Here is a 21,716-nt window from a genome sequence, read left to right as displayed (position 1 = left end):
ACATTTTCTTCTCAATTCAGGTAGAAAAAAACATGAGAAACCCAGTACATTTTCATGATAAAATGACTTAACAAAAAAAGGAATAAAAAGGAACTTTCTCAACTTGATGTAGAAAATTAATGAAAAATATGCAGCCAACATTAATATCCACAACGAAAATTGATAGCTTAGCTTCTAATATCAGAAAGAATACAATAAAGTATGCTCACTTTCAGCATTTCTATTTAACTATTGTACTGGGAGTTCTAGCCAGAGCAATTAGTCATGAAAAAGAAATAAAAGGTATTTAACTTGGAGAGGATGAGTAAAAAGAATCTCTTTTTTTTCATATAGTATAATGTTATATAGAAAATCCTAAAGAATCTATGAAAAAAACTATTATAGCTAAGAAAAATAATTAGTAAATTCTGGATGATACAAGATTAATACATAAAAATAAGTTATATTTCTATACTTAGCAAAAAAACAATCTGAAAATAAAATTAAGAGAAAATTCATATACAATAGCATCAAAAGAATACTTAGCAATACATTTAACTATAGAAATATAAGATATGCACATTTAAAATTATAAAAAACATTACTAAGAGAAATTAAATATCTATATAAATGAAAAGTCACCCATGTATTTAACTAGATGACTAAAATTGTTGTTGAAAGCAATCTGCAGACTCAATGCAATTCTTATAAAAATGATAATGACCTGTTTTGCAAAATACAAAAGTTGATCCTAAATTTCATAAAGAATGGCCAAAACAATCTTGCATAAGAAAAACAAATTGTAGGATTCATACTTTCTGATTTTAAAATATAGTACAAATCTACAGGAATCAAAATAGTATGGTACTGACAAAAATAGATATATAACTCAATGGAATGTAATCAATAGTACAGAAATAAGCTAATACTTCTTTTGTCAACTGATTTTTGATAGAATATTCTCTTGGTATAAGTGGATATCCACATACGAAGTAATCAAGTTGGGCTGCTGTCTCACACCTTATTTATTTATTTATTTATTTATTTTTATTTTGAAATTTTTTTGATGTTTTATTTATTTCTGGGAGAGAGAGAGAGACAGTGTGAGTGGGGGGGGGGGGTTAAAGAGAGAGTGAGACACAGAATCTGAAGCAGGCTCCAGGGTCTGAGCTGGCAGTCAGCTCAGAGCCCGACGTGGGGCTTGAACCCACTAACTGTGAGGTCATGATCTGAGCTGAAGTCGGGCTCTTAACTGACTGAGCCACCCAGGCACCTCTATTTATTTATTTTAAAGTTTATTTATTTTGAGAGAGAGAGAAAGGAGAGAGTAAGTGGGAGAGGGGATGTGAGAGAGAGAGAGTGAGGGAGAGAGAATCCTTAGCAGGTTCCACAGTATTAGGGGCTTGAACTAAAAAATGCGAGATTATGACCCCAACCAAAGTTGGATGCTTAATCAACTGAATCACCCAGGTACCTCTCAAATCATATTTAAAAATTAAATCAATATGGAGCAAAGACCTAACTGTAAGAGCTAAAACTACAAAACTCTTAAAAGACACATAGGAGTAAATTTGTATGACCACAGATTTGCAATGGATTCTAGATAAGACACCAAAAGCAAAAGGAACAAAGGGGGAGAAATGTACAAATTAGATTCATCATTACTAAAAACTTTTATGAATCAAGGAAATAATCAGTGAAATGAAGATATCCTATAGAATGGGAGAAAATACTTGTAAATTATATATTTGGTAAAGGTCTAGTTTCTAAAATTTACAATACATAAAAACTCTTAAAATTCAACAACAAAAAGGCAGGCAACACAAGATGGGCAAAGATCTTAAATACACATTTTTTCCAAAGAAAATATATGAATGGTGAACATGTGAAAAGATGCTCAACATTAATCATGATAGAAATGCAAATCAAAACCACAAAAAGATATCACTTAACAGCCTTTAGGTTGCCTATAATTAAAAAAGAAAGTACATCAACTGTTGGTAAGGATGTGGAAAAATTAGAACCCTTGTGCATTGTTGATGAGAATGTACAATGGTTGAGCTGCTATAGAAAACTGTTTGGTAGTTCCTCAAAAATATGAACAAAATGTATAATTCAACAATTCCACCCCGAAAGTATAAAGTGTGTTATAACATGGATAGACCTCAAAAATATTATGGCAAGTAAAAGTTGCCAAACTCAAAAGACCAGCTATTGCATTATTTCACTGGTAAAAAGTTTTCAGGATATTTAAATATATAGAGACAGAAAGTTGATTAGTAGTTGCTAGGAGATGGTGGGAGAGGGGAATTGGGAGTGACTGCTTAATGAGTATGGAGTTTTCTTTTTGGGACTTGAAAATAGATAAAGGGAGTGATTGTACAACATTATAAATATACTATATGCACTACATTGTACACTTCAAAATGGTTAATTTTATGTTACCTGAATTTGACCTCAATAAATTTTACCAATAAAACAGTTACAAAATTTAACAGTCTAGTTGGAAAACAGGCAAAAGACATGGACAGATATTTTACTGAACAGGATAAATAGATGGTAAATAAGCACATAAAAATATGTTCAACATCATTAACCATCATGAAAATTAAAAATAAAACCACAATGAGATATCAATACATACATAGATAGACGATAGATAGGATAGATAATTTGATAGATAGATAGATAGATAGATAGATAGATAGATAGATAGATAGATAGATAGATGATAGATAGATAGACAGATAGACAGATGATAGATAGAGACAGATGAGATAGAACTAGAGATAGATAACAATAGTGTAAATGCTTGTGAGAATTCAGAGAAAGTAGACTGCTCATATGTTGTTGGTGGGAATGTAATATGGCAGAGCATATTTTGTAAAATAATTTTGCAGTTACTTAAGAAATAAAACAAGTAGGGGCGCCTGGGTGGCTTAGTCGGTTAAGGGTCCGACTTTCGCTTAGGTCATGATCTCGAGGTTCGTGGGTTCGAGCCCCGCGTCGGGCTCTGTGCTGACTGTCAGCTCAGAGCCTGGAGCCTGTTTCAGTCTGTGTCTCCCTCTCTCTCTGACCCTCCCCTGCTCACGCTGTCTCTCTCTCTCCTAGAAATAAATAAAAAATATTAAAAAAAAAAAGAAATAAAACAAGTAATTGCCATACAACCCAGCAATTGAACTCCTGGGACTTATCTGAGAAAAATAAAACTTATTTTTACAAAAAGTTTCTCTACACAAATCTTCATAAAAGTTATATCCCTAATATCCAAAAATAGAAATCAGTCCAAATGTCCTCAAACAAGTGAATGGTTAAACAAGCGGTAGTACATCCATACCACGGAATACTACTCAGTAACAACAACAACAACAACAACAAATTAGACATAGAACATGAATGAATCTCCAGGAAATTATGCTGAGTAAAAAGTCAATCTCAAAATGTTATAAATTGAATGAGTCCATTCATACTATGTTTTTTGAAATTACAAAATTACAAAACAACCCTCCATTGTGGAAAAATCTTACTACCGTGCTATGGTATCTTTATATAGGAAAGATAGTTGTATGCAATATTGAAAAATTCCCTTTGAGGATAAGCATAATTGTGAAAGAACGTGTGATATTCTTTTATGGGCACATGTTTTTTGGAGACCATTAGTAAGTAAGCTTGAAGTTTGTAAGGAACGTTTTTATTAATGTTTATTTATTTGAGAGAGAGAGAGACAGACAGAGACAGAGAGAGAGAGAGAGAGAGAGAGAGAGACAGAGCATGAGCAGGGGAGGAGCAGAGAGAGAGAGGGAGACACAGAATCTGAAGCAGGCTCCAGGCTCTGAGCTAGCTGTCAGCACAGAGCCTGATGAGGGGCTCGAAACCACGAACTGCAAGATCATGACCTGAGCTGAAGTTGGACGCTTAACTGACTGAGTCACCCAGGCACTCCTTGTAAGGACTGTTTTGAAGTTGTGGTTTGAGTTGTGCTTTTGGAAAAGAGAAAAACCTAAAATCTTGAAATGTATCACTTTCTTCAGGTCTCTGCTGAAATGTCATATTAGTGAAATCTTTCCTGACCAATGTATATTCAAATACCTGCCCTACAATGTCACATTCTATATTCTTTCCTTAATTTTTCCACCTAGCACTTATCACCACCTGAAATTCTATATATTTGCTTCCTTATTTTGTTTTCCTTTCTCTCCACACCACTCAGATATAAGCTCCAGAAGAAAAGCTCTGTACTTTCACTGTGATATTTAGCATCTAGAAAGTTACTAAAACTATACATGCTCAATTGTTAAATTAATATATGAATGACACATTTGATACATACATGTTTTGTCTTTGGATAATTACACCTACATTTGTTGAAATTTTATCCCAAGTATAAATGAAATGATTTAAATGTTAGAAATATTTAAATCATACTAGTTGACAAATAGTGTATTTGAAATATGTTGTTAGGTTTTTTTTAACCTAAAATTGCAATATCTTTCATTAAATAATAAGGTGTCTTATTAATATCTACAACCCAGATTAGTGAAAGATCTCAAGATATGGGTTATAAATATGAGATAATTTGATTTTTTCCAGGAAGTGCTATCAACTGTTTTCAGTTCAATTCTTGCTTTCTTCCTAGGGATTGGTGTCCCTTAACATCTCAGTTAAATTCCATAATTTCCATAATTTTTAGATATGAAAGTTGTGTCATTTCAACTATCTTATCCTATTCATACTAAAATTTAATCCCTTATTCATTTCCAAGTTCTCCTCTATGCCCACTGCCACCCACTTCTCTCTCCAAGATAACTGATAATGCCAGAAGGGATGGGGAAATCTTATCTCTTCCAAATCCTCCTCCTTTCCCTGAGAATGCACTTCTGCTTCTGGGAAAAGAATACAGAAACAATTTAAAAATATAGTCCCCTGAGGTGCCTACTCTGACATGGTTTCGGTCATAGCCTTACTTAATCAAAATGCTACTCTAGTTTGTTGCCTAGACTTTAATGTTTCATGTGGACAGGAATTGGCACCTGACACTGAAAAACGTTCTTTTTAATCATGAGATTTAGCTACATCTCACAGTAGTGTGTTGTTTCTCTGATGTATGTACTTTTGCTTCATACTGCAATAGTTGCTCTAAGCCTACAGTCCCCAAAATCCTCTTATCCTGTGTGACCCTTAATACAAGGACAGTAACAAGCTTAAATTTCTTCCTCCATACTTTTCAGGAGTGAGAAGTTTAAGAGTGGTGTCCCTTACCATCTTTCTACATGACTGTTTCCTCATGCCATATTTCTAATCTTGTTTCTACTTCTGATAATACAGTATCATTCATCAAACCTAAAAACTGTGTACACATTCAACTAGGGATTTAAATGTTGCTGTTCACATCTTACAAGTATGTGTATTTCATAGATGATTTTCTCCCCCTGGGAGAGGAGAGGAAAAAAAAACAGATTAGGGATGACCCTCTATTGGCTACTATCCATTCTTTTGCCTCAACAAGTTCTATTTTATAGATTCTCATGGTGGGGGAAACAGGTGGCTAACAGAGCCCGCAAAAAAACACACTTCTCTATAAATTTAAACTTTAGTTCAGCAAATCCAACAGTTAAATATGGTCTAGTGAGAAGGCAGGAACATAAAAGTTACCTTAAATGTTTAGAAAGATGTTACTAAATTTGACAGAGCATAACAATTCTTTCTTGGAAAGGTGTTTTTTTTTTTTAATATTTTAGTGTTCAACAGATGTTTTAAAGACCCTCTAAAGTGAAAATTTACCCTTTTTTTAACCAATGTGGAACAGTAGTTTCCCATATGCTCTGAGACTTCTCTCACTCCATTACATACCTTACTTACTGTTTAACTGTATCTCTCCTCTGGCAAACTGTAAACTACTTAAATGAAAACAATGGGACTTCTATTTCTGTAAATTCAGGTGCAAGCTCAGAATCAAAACATATATGGTTCTTATAAAACATTTACTGAATGAACATTTTTAGATCTCACACTAAAGCCTCAATAATAGGAGTTAACTTTATGTCATTATCTTTCTCTCTTTATTCATGATGTTTCGTGAACATGGTAACTGACTCTTGCACCAGAAGTTAGGATATTTAAAGTAAGAAAATGTTTATACATATAACAAAGGAACGAATAATTTAATGATATATTTAATATTTATAAATAGTTATTAAGTAGTGAGAACTGTTAAGCAGAGTTTTCAGGAGGACGTTCAGATTAGAATTACAATCAGCCACTTTAGTTGCAAAAGTAAAGTATTTTAAAAATGTTTTTCATCCTACAAAGATAAGTACCACAGAGAAAGTACTTAAACAAATGTTAATTTTCAAATAGATCAGTTAGGATTTTAACACAATGCATCATCTGTTTTTCTTAAAAATTTTTAAATGTTTTATTTATTTCTGAGAGAGAGAGAGAGAGGCAGCGTGAGCAGGGGAGTGTCAGAGAGAGAGGGAGACACAGAATACGAAGCAGGCTCCAGGCTCTGAGCTAGCTTTCAGCACAGAGCCTGACACGGGGCTCAATCCCACTAACCGTGAGATCATGACCTGAGCCAAAGTCGGATGCTTAACCGACTAAGCCACCAAGGCGGCCCTGCATCATCTGTTTTTAATTTAGCCTAATAAGCCTAACTTTAATTTTTATTGCCTCAGTAATTTCTTCCTAAGCCCAAATGTGTAGAGATACATTTACCTCGTTCATTTATAAATCAGAATACTGATTTAAAATATTTCAGCACACACATATATTTATAAATAGCCTGGTACATCAATCTTTCAATTACTCCGATTTTTAGAGGACTATGGATTCTAGAATGTCTGGGAAGTTTCATATCTCAATGAGTAATAAGCCATGGTTATATATGAAGTTAAGCAACTTTCCCGGAAGTGGTGTCATAAGATCCCATTAAAACATCACTGAAGCATTATATACTATTACCCTTCCAAAGACAATGCAGGCACTGTTAAGAATAATTTATGGTTAATTCAAACCAGCAAAAAAGATCAGATAAGATCATTAATGTAGCCATTTTGATGGTGGCTCAAAATTCTGTCTTGTGAGATACTGGCCCTTTTCAATTATCAGTGGCCTATTATTTGAAAAAAGTTATCACATTACTAAAGAGAAAAGATAAAGAATGACCTTTTCTTTTCTGTAACATTCTACCAGCACTATTTCTATAATGATACTTTTTATTGAGTTGTACTTACATCTTTTAAAAAATGTTCTTATCTATTCCTAGCTTCCTTATAACAACTTCTTAAGCTGTCTAATGTACATATATCCTATAATCAATGAATAAAACCTTAAGTATCTGCTGTGTACCCAGCATTGTGCTAGGTGCTCTCGGTACTATAAAGAAGTACAAATGTAATACTAAAATGTATAATAATAGTAAATGGTCATTTTAAGTGATGTTTTGTAATGAGTAGCCCATTTTCTATTACACCTTGGTTTAACTATGACTCAGTTGGGACCACTTTTGCTGCTAGACTAACAAGAGCACACCATTTATCTTGGAAGTTTATTATTGGTGCACTTTTCAGGATAAAGATATAATAACATATTTAGAGGAATTCAGAATATTTATACAAACACACGCATATACTTAATAGGAAAAAAATGGGGCGCCTGGGTGGCTTAGTCGGTTAAGCGTCCGACTTTCGCTTAGGTCATGATCTCGCGGTTCGTGGGTTCGAGCCCCGCTTCGGGCTCTGTGCTGACTGCCAGCTCAGAGCCTGGAGCCTGTTTCAGTCTGTGACTCCCTCTCTCTCTGACCCTCCCCTGCTCACGCTGTCTCTCTCTCTCTCCTAGAAATAAATAAAACATAAAAAAAAAAAAGGAAAAAAGTAACATACAAAAAATAAGAGATTGTGATGGTTCAATAAGAACTTATAATATTTTCCTAAAAAATATCTAGCAAAAAGAAAAAAATCTTTTTCTTCAAGAAATTAAACATACCTAAAATTACAGTAAAATTCACATAATTAAAATACAAATGTTATAGATTCTGTAATTAATATATTCAAGTTCAATGTATTACTTATTTTTTAATATAATTTATTTTCAAGTTGGCTAACATACAGTGTATACAGTGTGTTCTTGGTTTTGGAAGCAGAGTCCCATGATTCATCGCTTACATAGAACACCCAGTGCTTATTCCAACAAGTGCCGTCTTCAATGCCCATTACCCATTTTCCAATATTTTAGAAATGTACTGCAAATCCTCTTTTAAAACAATACCATTAGGGGCGCCCAGGTGGCTTAGTCGGTTAAACGTCAGACTTCGGCTCAGGTCATGATCTCACAGTTTGTGAGTTCGAGTCCTGCATTGGGCTCTGTGCAACAGCTTAGAGCTTGGAACCTGCTTCGAATTTTGTGTCTCCTTCTCTCTCTGCCCTTCTCCCACTCACATTCTCTCTCTCTCTCTCTCTCTCTCAAATAAATAAATAAATAAATAAGCATTAAAAATTTCAAAACAATAATACCATTAAAATCTAATGATTTCTACAAAATTTAAAATATTTTAATTATTTAATCTTAGTGGAAAACACAGATACGTTAAACATATAATGCTTCCTTCAGAAACTCATTGAAAATGACTATAGCTGGGGTGCCTGGGTGGCTCAGTCGGTTAAGTGTCTGACTTCGGCTCAGGTCTTGATCTCAGGGTTCATGGGTTCGAGCCCTGCTTCGGGCTCTGTGCTGACAGCCAGCTCAGAGCCTGGAGCCTGTTTCCAATTCTGTATCTCCCTCTCTCTCTGACCCTCCCCTGCTTCTGCTGCCTCTCTCTCTCTCTCTCAGAAATAAATAAAACATTAGAAAAAAATTTTTAAATAATAAAACGAATATAGCTTTCTCCAGGTAAAACTTGAAAAGAGAAGAGGGGCGCCTGAGTGGCTCAGTTGGTTAAGAATCTGATTTCAGCTCAGATCATGATCTCACAATTTGTGAGTTCGAGCTCCATGACAGGCTCTGTGCTGACAGCTCAGAGTCTGGAGCCTGCTTCAGATTCTTGTCTCCCTCTCTCTCTGCTCCTCCCTCACTTCTGCTCTCTCTCTCTCTTTCTCAAAAATAAACATTATAAAAATTAAAAAGAAGAGTAGCCTCCAGGTCTATCATGATACCCACATGTCAAAGTGGAGGATATTTTATTTTAGTTGACAATAAAACATCCATGAAATACAGTTAATATACACATCGCAACATATTTATGACTATAGACAAAAAAGTATAATTTTACTCTAAAAATTTGCAAACACTAATATTTTTGTATCATGATGATTTCTAACAAGATATGTATCTTCGTTTGTTCCATAAATTCCCTTTACTGCCTCCTAACAACTTCAAGAGGATGCATTAGTCACAAAATTAATTGTTGCAATCCATTGCCAACATCACTTTTTGTACAAATGGCAACTTATATTAAGTAATTATGCAATAGGCTGTAGCTAACTGAAATATGAATATTGCCCATTTGTCCCACTGCTCTTCAGATCTGCTACATGTGTGTTAATGTTCACAACAGTGCAGTAATTGAATTACAGAACTACAGAACATTAGCTACATGATTATTATAATCATAACTGCCATAGAATGGAAGCCCATTAAATAAAATCCCAAATTCACAGTTTATAAAGCAAAATCCTACCATAACTTTTGCTCTCTTCTCTATTCCTCTACCTCAAAAAGCCTACAAAAATGATGTCTACATTGACTGACAAATATGCTCAGTGAAAGTATTTTTATTTCATGGAGGCTTTCAAATCATTTTATAAATAAAATCAGTTACTGACCCATTTGCCCCTTACTCTTGCCTATGTAACCTCTCAAACAAAATCGTCTCATATCCATCTTCTAGACCTCAGCTTTTAGACTTAATTACACCATAATTACTGAGATAACTCTAGCTTCCTAATCCCTCTTGTGGTGGCTTAGTTTACTCTGTGTGTGCTCTTCATTATTTTCCTTTGATATGGTTCATTTGTTCTCAATTCACAAGCTATCAGCTCTTCAACATGAGCCACCACATCTCAACTTAATAAAGATAGGCTTTTATTTTTTTATTAAAAATTTTTAAACATTTATTCATTTTTGACACACAAAGACAGAAAGAGGAGACACAGAATCCGAAGCAGGCTCCAGGCTCCTAGTTGTCAGCACAGAGCCTGATGCGGGGCTTGAACTCAAACTGTGAGATCAGGACCTAAGCTGAAGTCGGGTGCTTAACCAACTAAGCTACTCAGGCACCCCTAAAGATAAGCTTTTAAATGATTAGTGCAGAGAAAAGAGTGCCCATATCTTAGTATAACACAAGAATAAATTGCAAATGTAGTAGAGATTTAAATGTAAAGGAAAAATATTAAAACCAAACAAGTACTAGAAGAGAATGTGAGTGAGCTAGCCTTTAAATTTTATATAGAGACAATCTTCCTAAGTATAACTAAAAATTTATGAACAGATATGGAATGACTTCCAGGACATAGTATTAAGTGAAAAAAACAAGAGCATCTTACCCTTGATTTAAGAAATAGAGGATATAAAAATAAACATGGGGTCGCCTGGTGTCCAACTCTTGATTTCAGCTCAGGTCATGATCTCACAATTTGTGAGATGAAGTCCCGCATTGGGATCCATGCTGACAGCACAGAGTCTGCTTGAGATTATCTCTGTCTCTCCCTCTTTCTGCCCCTTCCACACTTACTCATGTTCTCTGTCACTCAAACTAAATAAACTTAAAAAAATAAAAATAAACATTTATCTGCTCATTTTTTCAAAAGATAAAATATACTGAAAACTGAATAGATTGGTTATCTATATATGGCAGGCGGAAAACAAGTGGCAAGAATGGAGGAATTGGAATTATGTAGCAAAGATTAGGAAGAATGATACTTTTCACAAAGTCTGAACCTTAGAATTCTATTAATGTCTCATATACACTTCATTTTCTAAACATATAAACAAATAATTAAAACCAATTAGGATTAAGGGAAGGAACTCAATTGAAATTCAAACACTAATGAATGGATTCAATTTATAATTAAATAACACAATTGCACTGAAGGAACTGGAACTGGGAAAATAACTCGTAAATATAATCTGCAAATAGAGTGTAGGTAATAGAACCCCGTATAATGAGTAGCCCTAGCACCTAAATCTTGGTCTCTAAATACCATTCTTCAATAAAAGGAATAAGAGGCCTCAGGAAAAGTGGTGATGACTCCAGATCTGGGACAGGGAAAATGCAAGAGCATATTTAAGTAATTTGTGCTTCACAGAAAGTAATTAAACTCTTTCAAAAAGATGGGGCCTGTAAAAAGAATACAAGAAAGTCTTCTGTTCTCATTACATGGAATAGATTCATTTGTCTCTGCTATTTCCACTAGGTACAACTATAAATCTTGTAAAAATCATGAGAGCCAGCCAAAGGATAACCTGGGAAAGTACTAAGGGGAAAATAGGATGCCTAAGGACCCAAGGTCTAGAGAAAGAACATAGCAGCAATGTGTCTTACGATGCCTGACCTAAAAACATAAGGTGGTATAAGTCCAGAACATCCTGATAGCCAATATAGCAACAAAAAATAACAATGAGCTCAGGTATGCTCATTCTTATCCAAAATGTAATGGAGGTTCACCAACAAAAACAGGTAAGCTCAGGAACAAAAAAGATCACTAGTCAACTGAAATTGTGTCTAGGATAACAACTGCCCTTCCCTGCAAGACAGGAGATCTCATTTCCTAAACCAGGCACATTGGTCAGGCAAGTAGCAGTAGCAGCACTGTCAAAAGGGTCCTTCCACAACTAGTACCCAACTCTAGGAGCCTCATCATCTCCACCAGTCCTGAGACTTGATTCCCCTTTCTGGGTATACTAGGGGACCAGGTGGTTCAGGCAAGGGAGATCCAACCATTACAGTCCCAAGACGTATGTACACACTCTTAATCTCCATGGGTCAGAGAAGCCCTTTCCTCAACTAGTAAAACTCAGTTAGGGTTTCTTGAACAAAATAACTGTCTGGGCCAAGCATTATTCCTCATTTCTGCTGAGTTGGAGAATCCTTTATTCAACCTAGGAATGCCACATGGACAGGTGGCTTGGTGCCACTGGAAAAAGGATCCAACTCAAACAAATTCCTGGCCTGGGAAGCATTATTTTATATACAAGGGACAGAAAATCCCTTTTCCCATCAGAGACACTGAGCAGCAAAACAGCACTGAAAGAGGGAATTTGTCATGAGAACATCTCGTTTTGGAAATATGCTTTATCCCCGGGTGGTGACTCACTTACTTAACCCAGTGTGACAAGATGGCTGATGGCCAGACCTGGAGAAGTTCCTTCTGCACTCTCAGGTTTCACCAGCAGGAACCAGTGGGAGATCCTGAAGAACCAGATAAACAAATTAGAACAAAACAGAACTAAAAGGACTCTGAAAGTTATATTATCATTTGAACCACAGCCCACAAAAATAAGCCATAATCTATGTGCTAAACCCAAACTGCCTGCTAAAATATTTAATAAGACCCAGAACCTCCTAATGTAATATTGAAATATCAGGAATAAAATTATTAAAATCAACAGTCACATAAAGACCCAGAAAACCACAACATCCATGAGAAAAGAGAGCAGAAACCAGTAACAAGAAGACATGCAAGTTGGAATCATGTGAAAAGTATTTTAAAGGAATCATCATTAAAACTTTTATGAAGCAATTATAATTTCTCTTAAAGCAAATGAAAAAGTCAGAACTCTCATGAAAGAATTACAAAAAAACCTAATGGAAATGTTAGAACTGAAAAATTAAATAACTACAACACAATGGTTGCACTCAATAACAGAATAGAAATAACAGATGATAGAATTAGTGAACTTAAGAAGAGAACAGTAGATAATGAGAATACTAACTGGGGGGATATAGATTAGAATCCATTTCTGTGGAGATAAACGAAGTAAAATCTAGTCAGTATGAAATAAAAAACACTACAACTGAACTGCAATCTTGAATGGATGCCACATGGCAAGGATGGATGAGGCAGAGCAGCAAATCAGTGATATAAAGGACAAACTTCTAGAGAATAATGAAGCAGGAAAAAAAGATGGAGATTAAGGCAAAGAACATGAAATAAAGAATACAAAACTCAGTGACACATGAAAAAGGAATAACATCAGAGTCATGAGGGTCCTGGAAAATTGAGAGAAAAAGGCATAGAAAAACTATGTGAGCAAATAATAGCAGAAAACTTTCCTAACCTGGAGAAAGACACAGACATAAAATCCAGGAAGCACAGAGGACTCCCATTAGATTCAACAAAAATGACCATCCACAAGGCATATCATAGTCAAACTCACAAAATACTAAGGCAAGGAAAGAATACTGAAAGCAGCAAGGGGGGAAAAAGTCCTTAACCTACAAGGGAAAACAGATCAGGTTCATAGCAGACCTATCCACAGAAACTTGGCAGTCCAGAAAAGAGTGGAAGGATATATTCAATGAGTTGCATTGGAAAAATATGCAGTAAAGAATACTGTATCCAGCAAGGCTGTCATTCAAAATAGAAGGAGAGACAAAAAGTTTCCCAGACAAACAATAATTAAAAGAGTTCGTGACCACTAAACCAGCCCTCCAAGAAATTTTAAAGGGGGACCCTCTGATGGGAGAAAAGAAACAAAACAAAACAAAACAAAACAAAACAAAACAAAACAAAACAGACCAAAAGCAACAAGATCTAGAAAGGACCGGAGAACATTGCCAGACACTCCAACTCTACAGGCAACACAATGGCAATAAATTCATATCTTTCAGCACTCACGCAACTGTCAATGGACTAAAAGCTCCAATCAAAATACAGAATAGCAGAATGGATAAGAAAACAAGTTCCTTCTATATGCTGTTTATAAGAGACCCATTTTAGATCTAAATACACCTTCAGATTTAAAGGGATGGAGAATGCGTCATCATGTTAAGGTCACCAAAAGATAGCCGGAGTAGTCAGACTTATATCAGATGATCTAGATTGTAAAATAAAGACTGAGATGAAGAAGGGTATTATATAATAATTAAGGGGTCTATCCACGAAGAAGACCTAACAATTGTAAACATTTATGCTCCAAACATGATGCATCCAAATATAGAAATCAATTAACCACAAACATAAAGAAACTCATTGATAACAATACCAAAATAGTAGGGACTTCAACACCCCACTTACAGCAATGGACAATCATCTAAGCAGAAAATCAACAAGGAAACAATGGCTTTGAATGACACACTGGACTGGATTGACTTAACAGATATATTCAGAACATTTCATTTTAAAGCATCAGAACACACATTCTTCCTGAGTGTACATGGAACATTCTCTAGAATAGACCACATACTGGGCCACAAATCAGCACTCAATAGTCAAAAAGATCAAGATCATACCGTGTATATTTTCAGACCACAATGCTATGAAATTCAAAATCGACCACAAGAAAAAATTGGGAAAGATAACAAATACTTGGAGATTAAAGAACATCCTACTGAAGAATGAATGGTCTAACCAAGAAATTAAAGAGGAAATTAAAAAGTACATGGAAGCCAATGAAAATGATAACACCACAGCCCAAAAGCTCTGGGACAAAGCAAAGGCACTCATAAGAGGGAAGTATTAGCAATCCAGACCTTCATAAAGAAGGAAGAAAGCCCTCAGATACACAACCTAACTGTACTCCTCAAAGAACTAGAAAAATAACAGCAAATAAAACACAAAACCAGAAGAAAACAGGAAATATTAAAGATTAGAGCATAAATCAATGTTATCCAAACAAACAAACAAACAAAAGAACAAACAAAAACATGTAAAACACCAGTAGAATAGATCAATGAAACCAGGAGCTGGTTCTTTGAAAGAATTAACAAAATTGATAAAGCCCTAGCTAGTTTGATCAAAAAGAAAAAGCTAAGGACCCAAACAAATAAAATCAAAAATGAAGAGAAGAGATCACAATGAACACTGCAGAAATACAAACAATAATTAGAGAATATTATGAGCAGTTATGCACCAATAAAATGGGCAATCTGGAAGAAATGGACAAATTTCTAGAAACATATAACCTACCAAAACTGAAACAGGAAGAAATAGAAAATTTGATCAGACCCATAACTGGTAAACAAATCAAATTAGTAATCAAAAATCTCCCAAAAAACAAGTGTCAAGAACTGGATGACTTTACCGGGATATTTTACCAAACATTTAAAGAATAATTAACACCTATTCTCTTGAACTTGTTCCAAAAATTAGAAATGGGGAAAAAATGTTCAACTTCATTCTACGAGGCCAGCATTACCTTGATTGAGAAACCAAAGACCCCATTAAAAAGATGAACTATAGACCAATTTCTTTGATGAACATGGATGGAAAAATCCTCAACAATATATTAGCCAACCAGAGCCAACAATACATTAAAAGAATTATTCACCATGACCAAGTGGGATTTATACCTGAGATGCAGAGTTGGTTCCATATCCACAAAACAATCAGTGTGATACATCATATCAATAAAAGAAAAGACAAGAATGGTATGATACTCTCAATAAATAGATGCAGAAAAAGCATTTGACAGAATACAGCATCCTTTCTTGATGAAAATCCTCAAGAAAGTAGAGATAGAAGGATGATACATCAAGGTCATAAAAGCCATATATGAAAAACCCATTGCTCATATCATCTTCAATGAAAAACGGAGAGCTTTCCCTCCTAAGGTCAGCAACACGACAGGAATGTCCACTCTCAACACTGCCATTCAACATAGTATTGGAAGTCTAGCCTCAGCAATCAAACAACACAAAGAGGTAAAAGGCATCCAAATTGGCCAGGAGGAGGTCAAACTTTCACTCTTCACAGATGACATGATACTCTATATGGAAAACCCAAAAGATTCCACCAAAAAACTGCTAAAACTGATCCATGAATTCAGCAAAATTTCAGGATATAAAATCAATGTACAGAAATCGGTTACATTCCTATACACCAATAATGAAGCAGCAGAGAGAGAAATCAAGGAATTGATCCCATTTATGATTGCACAAAAATCCATAAAATACCTAGGAATAAACATAACCAAAGGTGAAAATTCTATACACTTAAAATTATAGAAAGTTTATGAAATAAATTGAAGAAGACATTAAAAATGGGAAAATATTCCATGCTCATGGATTGGAGGAACAAATATTGTGAAAATGTTGATACTACTCAAAGCAATCTACATATTCAATGCAATCCCCATCAAAATAACACCAGCATTTTTCACAGAGCTAGAACAAACAATCCTAAAATTTGTATGGAACCAGAAAAGACTCTGAATAGCCAGAGTAATCTTGAAAAAGAAAACCGAAGCTGGAGGAATCACACTCCCAGACTTCAAGATGTATTACAAAGCTGTAATCATCAAGACAGTATGGGACTGGCACAAAAACAGACACTCAGATCATTAGAACAGAATAGAGAACCTAGAAATGGACCCACAAACCTAGCAAACTAATCTTTGACAAAGCAGAAAAGAATAACCAATGGAATACAGACTGTTTCTTCAGCAAATTTTGCTGGCAAAACTGGACAGAGACATGCAGAAAATTACCCTGGACCACTTTTTTTTTTTAACGTTTTATATATTTTTGAGAGAGAGAGAGAGACAGTGTGAGCAGGGGAGGGTCAGATAGAGAGGGAGACACAGAATCCTAAGCAGGCTCGAGGCTCTGAGCTGTCAGCACAGAGCCCCACGCAGGGCTTGAACCCACGAACCGTGAGATCATGGCCTGAGCTGAAGTCGGATGCTTAACCGACTGAGCTACCCAGGCGCCCCAGACCCTGGGCCACTTTTTTACACCATAGGCAAAGATAAACTCTAAATGTATGAAAGACCTAAATGTAAGACAGGAAGCCATCAAAATGGTAGAGGATAGAGCTGAAAACATCTTTGACCTCGGCCACAGCATCTTCTTACTCAACACGTATCTGGAGGCAGGGGAAGCAAAAACAAAAATGAACTATTGGGACCTCATCAAGATAAAAAGCTCTGCACAGTGAAGAAAACAATCAGCAAAACTAAAAGGCAACCAATGGAACAGGAGAAGATATTTGCACATGACAGATCAGAAAAAGGGTTAGTATCCAAAATCTATAAAGAACTTATCAAACTCAATGCCCCAAAAACATAATCCAGTGAAGAAATTGGCAAAAGACATGAATAGATACTTCTCTAACGAAGACGTCCAGATGCTGAACAGACACATAAAAAATGCTCAACATCGCTCATCATCAGGGAAATGCAAATTAAAACCACAATGAGATACGACTTGACACCTGGCAGAATGGCTAACATTAGTAACTCAGACAACAACAGATGTTGGTGAGGTATGGAGAAAGAGAATCTCCTCTGTAGTGCTGGTGGGAATGCAAACTGGTGCAGCCACTCTGGAGAACAGTATGCAGGTTCCTCAAAAAATTAAAAATAGTACTACCCTATGACCCAGGGATTGCACTACTACATATTTATCCAAAGGATACAAGTGTGCTGTTTTAAAGGGGCATATGCACCCCAATGTTCATAGCAGTACTATAGACAATAGCAAAATATGGAAAGAGCCCAAATGTCCGTCAACAGATGAATGGATAAAGAAGACGTGGTACACATACACACACACACACACACACACACACACACAATGGAGTTATTACTCGTCAATCAAAAAGAACGAAATCTTGCCATTTGCAACAACGTGAATGGAACTGGAGTGTGTTATGCTAAGCAAAATTAGTCAGAGAAAGACAAATATCATATGACTTCACTCATATGAAGAATTTAAGATACAAAACAGATGAACATAAGGGAAGGGAAGAAAAAATAATATAAAAACAGGAAGGGGGACAAAACATAAGACTCCTTAAACATAAAGAAAAACAGAGGTTTGCTGGAGGGATTTTGGGAGGGATAATGGGCCAAATGAGTAAGGGGCACCAAGGAACCTACTCCTGAAATCATTGTTGCACCATATGCTAACTAATGTGGATGTAAATTAAACAATAAATAAATTAAAAAAAAAGAATCTTGAAATCAGCCAAAGATAACTTGCATATTGCATATAAGGTAATACCAATTCAAATGATAAAATATTTCTCACCAACAAACTATTTTAGAATACTAAAAAAATTATTAAAGATTACTAAAGTAATCTCATTAAAAGGAAAGTAATTAATAAAAGAAAGAATATTTGAGCAATAAGAAGGAAGAAACAACAGAAAGAAAGGGGAATAGGTTCATTTGACTTAATGAGTCACTCATATTTGATGACTGAAACACAAAATATAACACAATCTGAAACTCAAAATAAAGATATTTAAAGGTAAGAAAGCTATAGTTAAGTAAATAGAAAGAAACCTTTTGTACTCCACTTGAAGTAGTAAAATCTGTACACCAGTAGACTATGATAGTATTACATATAATTATATATAATATAATATTATGTATATTGTATAATATAAATACTTTATTAGGGTAATCACTAAGAAAATTCTACAAAGCAATATAACCAACAACTATCAATAAAGATAGATGGAATCCTAAAACGTAGCTGAATAATTTATAAGACTAGAAAAATAGGGCGAGAAAACTGGACACAAAGAGAAAAGAAATTTAAAAATGACAGACTTAAATACTAGCATGTCAATAATTATCTTAAATGTAGAGTCTAAACATACCAATTAAAAGTAAGACATTAACAAAGTAAATAAGAGGAACACTACCTAACTATATTCTACTTGTAAGGAATTGTACTAAAATTCAATGACCTGTAAGGCTGAAAACAAAAGAATGGAAACTGATATATCATACATACTTTACTTTTTATTTTTTAATGTTTATTTATTTTTGAGAGAGACAGAGAGACAGAATGCAAATGAGGGAGGGGAGAAGAGAGAGAGAAAGAGAGGGAGACACAGAATCTGAAGCAGGCTCCAGGCTCTGAGCTATCAGCACAGAGCCGGATGCGGGGCTCGAACCCACCAACGATGAGATCATGACCTAAGACGAAGTCGGGTGCCTAACTGAGCCACTCAGGTGCCCCCATAGATTGCTTTTTAAATGGTGATAATGGCTTTACTAATATATGATAAATAGATTTCATAAGAAAGAAAATTACTAGAATAAAAAGAAATATTATATAATGATAAAAATTTAAATTTACCAAAAAGCTATATAGTTATAATTTACCAGAGAACAAAATACCAAAATACATGAAACAAAAGTCAAAAGTGCTGAAAGAAAAATAGGCGTATCCACATTGTAGTTGGGAACTTCAAAATCCCCTCAAATAAAATGAAAGAAGTGATAGGAAATCAGCAAAATATTATATAAATGGACCACAGATACCTTCTGTGCATTGGCTTAAAACGGCCACCAAGGTGCTTAATCCTTCACATCAGACTAGAAGATTTACCCAAAGCCTGCAAAGCAAACTCAAATTTGTACACATCAAATTGCTTTAAATACATTTAAAGGGGTGCCTGTGTGATTCAGTCGGTTAAGCATCTGACTCTTGATTTTGGCTCAGGTCATGATCTCATGGTTCGTGAGTTTGAGCCCCAAATCAGGTTCTGCACTGATGGTACAGAGCATGCTTGGGATTCTCTCTCATTCTCTGTTTCCTCCTCCCTCATTGTCTCACAAAATAAATACTTTAAAATATGTGTGTGTGTGTGTGTGTGTGTATGTATGTATAAAAACTATAATATATATATGCATTTAGCCATTTAGAGCACATCTACATTTTATACCCTAAGAATTACACCCCACATCAGCTTACCATAGATAAGATAAACACTATAGCTTTAAAAGACTCCAAACTATTCATGCTCTTTGAAGTGCTCCAGCTCAGAAACTCTTCAACTTGCTACTGAGTGACATCCCTAAAATAAGCTTCCTCTCAAATCTTTTGCTCTCTCCTGGGAAGTTCCTTATACTATTCCCCTTCTGTTTGGTGCCCTTACAGCACTGTCTCTGGAGGGTCTCTTACTCAACCTTGTACAAGTACTGCCCAGTAAATCTTGTTATGTGTTACTACTGTTTGTGGTTTTCTCTCCTTATTGATCTACCTTGAAATCCTCTAACTTACCACATAAGGCTATAGAAGATATGAATATTGCCATCTACCAACAGGATGCAATTGACATATATAGAATGCTCTACTCAACAAAAACAGAACACATATTTTTTAAGTGTTCATTAAACATTCACAAAGATAGACTATCCATAAAAAACCTACAACATATACATAGGAATTAAAATCATACAGAATGTATTCTGTGGCATAATGAAATACAATAGGAGATCAATAGCAGGAAGACATTTGAAAACTACTAAATACTTGGAAATAAACATGTTTCTAAATAACCTATGGAACAAAGAGAAGGTATCAAAGGAAATAAAAATAAATACAGAGAACTAAATGTATATGAAAATATAACATTAAAATATGTGGATACAGCTAAAGCACGGGAAGGAGGGAATTTTTAATTACTTAAAGCTTATATTTAAAAGAGGAGGGGCTTTGTCTAGAACAACTACACATTTCCTGTGGAAGAGGAAAAGTGTCACCTTTTTAAAAGTGCATGTCCTGTCCATGGCTTTCAAAATGATATGTAACTGACAAAAAGGAGGAAGAGGAATATGTCTCAAATGAAAGAACAGGACAAAACCACAGCCCAAGAGACCAAACTGAAAAGGACATAAGTAACATGTCTGATAGAGAATGTAAGGTAATAATTATAAAGATACTCACTGGACTTAAGAAAAAAGAGGGTTTTGCTCTAAGGCAAGATGGCAGAGAAGTAGGGAAATCCGTACATTGCACTCGCCCCCATATCTCGCAGGGAAAAGATCTGAAGCCATAGGAAATCTTACAGAACCCAAGAGATTGGGAGAAAAAGGACACAGAATCCACTGAGAAAGCCTTCTAACATGGGTGCCAACTGGGGAAGATAAAATCGTGCCAGAATCGGAGACTCCAAGGACGGGGGTGATACCCCTCTGCAGGGAGTGAGAGGGCAAAAAGAGAGAGTCTGAAACCACTCAAGACACGGTCCCTGTCGCTGGGAAACAGAAAAACCTCCGCTCGGGGCACAGAAGGACTGTGCACGCCAAATCCCAGAGCGCCAGGTCCCTGCGCGCCAACTTGTCCCGGAGAAACTGTGCGCTGACCACTTCTTTGTGCTCCTGGCTGGCTAGACCCTTAGAGGAGCTGTGCGCCTCTGCACCATTGTGCTCCTGGCTGGCTGGACTCCTGGAGGAACTGCGCGCATACCGGGTCGCCACGCTCCTGGCTGGCTGGAACTTTAGAGGGCAGCGCGCCCCGCGGGCAAACCCCTGCCCATGCTCCCCTACCTGACCCAGAGGAGAAGATAGCAGCGATTCTGGCTCCATCCCCAGGTCTGGGCAAGAGGCTTGGAATTGCCCTGAGGGGATCGCCTGCAGGGTTGTGTCTAGGGCAATGTCAGTGGGGCGCACGGACTGGGATTTGGAAACTAGGCCTGGCCTGGGTTAAAGAGCACAACCCACTTAGGCTGCGGCCCAGGCCCGGAGACTTTACACACCCAAAAAAGCGAGGTGCAGTACTTGCTTCAAGAAGGGACTGGAGCACCACCACTCTTCTCCCCACAACCGCCAAGGCAGAATTC

At 36.0% G+C, this 21,716-nt stretch overlaps 1 pseudogene; it reads right to left on the bottom strand.

Moving 5' to 3' along the window:
• LOC120248740 overlaps positions 1-21,462 on the bottom strand; it is an 87,921-nt pseudogene extending 66,459 nt beyond the window's left edge.
• Positions 21,463-21,716: the final 254 nt, after the last annotated feature.

Source organism: Hyaena hyaena, unplaced genomic scaffold (genome assembly GCF_003009895.1).
Source record: "Hyaena hyaena isolate Hyena2069 unplaced genomic scaffold, ASM300989v1 scaffold_610, whole genome shotgun sequence".
Classification (NCBI taxonomy): Eukaryota; Metazoa; Chordata; class Mammalia; order Carnivora; family Hyaenidae; genus Hyaena; species Hyaena hyaena.
Note: the sequence above shows the minus strand (reverse complement) of the source record. Positions and strands in the feature narration are given on the sequence as shown.